We start from the raw sequence: 5,570 nt of genomic DNA on the forward strand, positions 1-5,570 counted from the left end.
ATTCCAGCTCTACCCTCTCATGGCTGAGCCGAGAGCAAGGTGAGAACAGAAGCTGCAACCCTCTGGTTCATCCTAAGGCCACCTCCACAAGCCATCTATCTCAACATGGCTTCCCTGCAGCAATAACTATTTTGTTCCCGTTAATGTAATGGCAAGTGTACATCAATCAAGTAGTAATAGCATACATCATATCAGGCGAGCAGTCTCACTACAACAGAGAGATCCCTAGCCGTCTTCAAAATAGCTTATTACATGACGGCATTTACATGTATGTTGCAGACCTGCCAAGCAATGCTGCACATTTCTCATGTCTACTACGAGTGCATGCCTATGCCTTAGCCCGGCCATGCAAATAGAGCACATACACAATGCATCCACCCCTGCAAATGGAGCCTGTTTCAATCAGTGAGGAGGCGTAATGGGATGATGTGGAATTGAGTTTTGTGCGAGTGGGGAAATGTCCTCCCTGACAAAGCGGATTTGTGTGGCTCAGTTGAGAGCCGCACAACTGTAATACATATAGCTAAATGTGTGACGTGACCAAGAAGGAAAAAAACGAGGAAAAAACAACACCATAAAACACCACATGATTTAAACTCTCTCTCAACGTTAGGCTCATGGCAATAAAAGAAAGATAGGCTGCGTTAGAAGAGCAGGCCATAATTGGTCTGGTAAGGCAGATATCACAGTAAACACGAAGACCCAGCACAAGGATCTAAACGCACTTATTTACTAATTTAAAAATACTTTTGCAGGCGAAACTAGATTAGAGAAACTAGGATAAACTAGATTAGAGAAACTAGATTGCCAGGGTTACGGCAGGTAATGAGGCTGTTCCATTTGCACAAACTGAAAAATGCCACACAACCACATCTTCTTTGATGTTCATATAGCTTTGATATTTAGTTATCAATGTCTCATGTCAAGGACTTAAATCCGTATGAATGCACACATCAAGGTAGTAAGTGCTAGGGCTGGTCAATATCTAGCCTATAACAATCACCACTGATACAAGACTAGATATCATCTAGGATTTGGGATATACTGGCATACGTATCGTCCAGGCATTAAAGGTTAAAAATGTTTGTTTCTTGAACTTACCTGTCTGTTTTAGTTTAAGTTATTATATTGGCATATTGATGATTATTTACATAACAATCCCAGTGTGTAAATACAGTATTTTGCACAAGCACCAATAGTCATTGAGGTATTTATTGATAAATATTGTGATGTTTTATTTTGTTCATAGCGATCAGCCCAACATCAAGGCATTCACACCTATTGGAATCAAACGTAGTCTATTCTTGTAAAACGCTGTTAATTTCAGTGATGATGAAAAGTAAGTCTCCTTCTTTTTTGTACCCTAAATATCTCCTCAGCACCTGTCAGAATGGATGAGAGGTTGTCCCATCAGATAAAGTGTCATGGCTGAGACCATGGAGTGACTATTGGGCCAGCTGACACTTAACGTGTTCAGTCAGTGGCCGCTGACTGACATCACACGTTGCAACATGACTTGACTTTGACACATTCACTGCTCACTGTTGCTTTGTACACATTGTTTTGTGCAGCATGGCGGATGGGAGATTAGCCTAGGCCTTAGCCTAGGCCTTGTAACAGTCAAAATACAACCCTCAGACTTGTTACCATTGGGCAAAACATCTCTCGGCGACATTGAATTGACGATATCTTGAATGATATTGAAGGAAATTTCCTCCCTGCAGGTTTTGTATTGACTATATGTCGCTGTCCGGATTCAGAACCCAAGCCACACTACAGATAAATACATGGCAACATTAGCCTTTCACAAGGTTCCCATACTGTAAAAGCCTCAAGGGATGTCTGGTCATGTCTGGTTTTCAGACCAAATCTGTTGGTAACTATCCACGCAATCACCTTCACAGACATTGATCTGTGATTGTAGGCAACCCTTTTCACATCTCACCTGAGACAGCAGCGGTGAAGTGAATCCATCACCCATTAAAAGGCCATTACACGTCATCCAAATCATCAATGATGAGAAATCAAGTTGTATGGAAAAATCCATATGCTCTGCCCATAATTACTTTTCAGCTTTCCAACAGGGAGAGAGCCTGATTGAGTGATTGACTCCACATAAAGAGCTTTGTCTGAAAGCATTCTACAAGGTAGGCAAAAATAAGGAACTTGAAACTGGAGCCAAATGGATTTAGCATGTTTGACCAGGGTAACATACAACAATCAAAGGTGTTTCTTCAGTTCACATCCACAGTTCTAGACAATGATCACCCCGTGTTTGCACACGGCCTCACTGGAACTTAGCCGGCGACATTGTGGCTGAGTCGTAGCCATAAAAGTGGAATGCCGGGTTAATGGCCTGTGTGGCTTAAGGTGAAGAAGGATAACCTCAAAGGTCAGCCACTGTGGACCAGGAGGGATGTTCCCAACTTCCCATTTGGACATGGACTGTGATTGTGTGTTTTTGTTTTACTTCCTTGTTAGTTTATGCTTTTGAAGAACCAAACAGATGTGTGGACATTTTAGCATTTGTCCTCCATCTTGTCTGAACACTTTCTCCAGCAGGTTGAAGTTTCATCACAATGTTTGGGTTACCACTCCCTAGCCAAGACCAACAGGGCACTCATACTAGTCAATGATTAACTGATAAACAAACGACTTCAGATTTAGGCCTACCAGGAGAGAAAGAAAATGTTGAGTTCCCGGGCCAGCAAGATGGACCCACAGGGAGGTCTCGCCTTTTCATGCCAAACAAAGCGAGACAGACATGTTGTCTTTACATTCACACTGTTCCCTGAAAGTTCAAGACAGCTTTGAAAGGAACACACCACGGACATATATTTGTTCTCCTCTATTTGTTTGCCCCAGTGACACCAGCTCCTTGTATTGAGCAACAGATTAATTGTGCAACACCTGTCTCAACATCTCTGAGCAAAAACTATTTGTTTATAGTTGAATGAACATTTAACACCAGGTGTTGAAAGCTAAAATAAAAGTTGCCAAAGTAACTGCACACACTCTGGAAAAAAAAAGACCAGGTATTGAAATATTTAAATTTCACATTGCAAGCACTTGGGCTGAGAAGAAAGAAGAAATAATAGAAATAGGCACAAAATGTTTCTAAAAGTCACAAGAACCTTTCAAAACCTCTACCCTGCCCTGATCTGGGATTTCAAAGCCCCTCAATGGCTTTTTCTAAGCTAAATTCTCTTTTGCTGAAACTTTAGCCTCAAGATTGCCTAGGGAGATAAAGACAACTGGAAAAACAGGTTGTTTGGCCTCAGAGTAGGCTTAACACTGTCTAACGGCAGGGTGCCTCACCTTAGCAGCAGTAGCTAAGGGGACACTCTATGGCCCCTCTATTCAAAGTCCGCTGAAAAAAGAGGGGAGGGCTCACCCCAGACAGGGCAATTTGCCAGAGAGCCAGCCAATAGAGTTAAGCCAAGACGAGGTTAAACTATTGTTTTGGCTTAACAAGCAAGAGTGAACAAGGACAAAAGGCAACGGGACAAAAGAATAGTAAGAAAATACCTCTCTATTGAAGTGTATCACATCAAGTTACTTTGTTTCTGTTCACAAGAGGTAAGTTAACTTTCATTTTGCGGGATATGAAGGCTAAGCCAGTTAAGACTTAAGGAAGAGAAAAAAACACCTGTACAGAATTGACTTTCTACTTTGGTTCAGAACTAATCCTTTGTTGGTTGTTTCATCATTACCATGCTACTACCATGCTGTGGGCACCAATGTCACACTTACCCATGCATGTAAATTAGGTCCCTTACAAATAAATCCTTTTTTTTCTCCAATTCCCTTTATCTTTGTCAGTTATTCCAGAGAGGCAGAGAAAGAGAGAGGAAAAAAACAATTCCAAAAGAATCCAAGCCAATCCAACAGTATCCCAAGTAAAATTATCCTTGATGAGAGATGTCTCTTGGAAGAAGAAGAAAAAAAGTAAAAAAAAAAAAAAAAAAAGTAAAGCAGGACCGTGGTTTCCCTGTTTTCCTCCTCAGTTATTCCATTGACAAATGTTTCGTTAAATCGGAGGAATTGCCTTAAGTCTCTCCAGCGATACGTCTCCAGCTGTGGCAAAGGGAGTAATGTGTGGTGCTTTTAGGAGGGGATCCTTCACTGGCACTGCTTTTTCACACACTGAGCCGTGTTCAGGCACTGCCTGGGAGGAGCCAAGACCACACATGTGATGTCATAGGTGTTGGATTTCACTGTGGAAGAGGAGGAGGAGGAGGAGGCGGGAGGCACGAGAAGCATTTACCTTCCTGAACTCTGACCAATCAGAGGCGGTCGTGGGATTTCACCTGCGTGTAGAGAAAAAGGTTTTGAGGTATGAGTACACGTGATGTTATGTGGTCTCGCAGCTAATGAGCCATAAGGCTGTCTTCTTATCTGCTTTTCTGGGGTGTGCTCAAAACGTCACAGTGAAATCCCCAGTGTTAACAACTCAGAAAGTGCACAAATGGGTCCATTTGGTTACATTCTGTACACTCCTTGAGTTATAAACGGCTTAATTAGTGCTGACGGTTTTATTGTCTATTTGTGGCACAAATAGAGCCTTCAGAATGTTAAATTTAATCCTTCATATATATTTTTGTTTTTCAGAACCACAGCAACCCGCCTCACTGGCCACACATGTCACTGCTTCCCACAAAAAGAAAAAAGGAAAGCGACTAACACAAGAAGTCACGAAAAGTTAATGGGGCTAAATGTTTTTCGTGACCTTGAAGAGATTACATTTAAGCATTCCCATGAGACTTGCAGCAATTACGTTAACGATCTAACAACACTGCAGGACTGATGCAAGTGCTCCAAATTACTCTGACCAACAAAAAAAAAAGTTGGTGGATGGAAAGAAAATAGAAATGTATGCAACATCCATATTCTCCATACAGGCAGTACACACGCACACGCACACACACACACACACACACACACACACACACACACACACACACACACACACACACACACACACACACACACACGCAGCAGCAGCAGCAGCAGCAGCAACAACCACCAACCAAACACACTGGCTCCTTTTTTTTTGTTCCCTCCGGTCAAACTCCACTAGCCATGGAGCTAATCATCCACAACAGATGTTCAGAAATGTTCAGTCGGATTTATGGTGAAGCTCAGAGGAACAGCCAAGTCAGCCTCTGGTGCAGTTTTTCTCTTCCGTCCTACAAGGACAGGGGATTGCACAGAGAGAGAGAGAGAGAGGATGTCAGCACTACCATTCACCCCGGGCCCCCCACCCCACCCCACACACACACCCGAAAACCTCCCCCGGTCCCTATACCCTCCCTCGCTGAGCCTCGCCATCCGCGACGACGATAGCGCCTTAATAGATTAGACAGCCTCTGGACCTTGGGGAGAAGTTTGCTCATTTATCCCAATAATACTGTGCGGACTGTTAACTTGACTCCTACAGCATTGCTTTCCCCTCTCGACAGACCAATAAACATCTTTTATATTAGTGATGTTGATGAGAGAAACTGCAACCCAAAACACAACCTGGAAGTCTGGAAGCGACTGTGTTTAGGTGAGGACACACATTTATA

At 42.8% G+C, this 5,570-nt stretch overlaps 1 protein-coding gene across 5 annotated transcripts in view; it reads right to left on the minus strand.

The window, feature by feature from the left end:
* The window catches only part of LOC308285612 (receptor-type tyrosine-protein phosphatase F), a 169,239-nt gene extending 164,194 nt beyond the window's left edge, over window positions 1-5,045 (minus strand). For 4 of the 5 annotated variants that reach the window (XM_080726426.1, XM_080726424.1, XM_080726425.1 and 1 more), the window contains exon 1: window positions 3,754-4,174. The gene's annotated coding sequence lies outside the window, so the exon portion shown is untranslated. Of the gene's footprint in view, window positions 1-3,753; window positions 4,175-4,267; window positions 4,311-5,030 lie in introns of those variants that run through there. The other variant, XM_080726423.1, reaches the window with a different exon arrangement.
* Window positions 5,046-5,570: the final 525 nt, after the last annotated feature.

Source organism: Nannobrachium achirus (genome assembly GCF_963921795.1).
Source record: "Nannobrachium achirus genome assembly, chromosome: 5".
NCBI lineage: Eukaryota > Metazoa > Chordata > Actinopteri > Myctophiformes > Myctophidae > Nannobrachium > Nannobrachium achirus.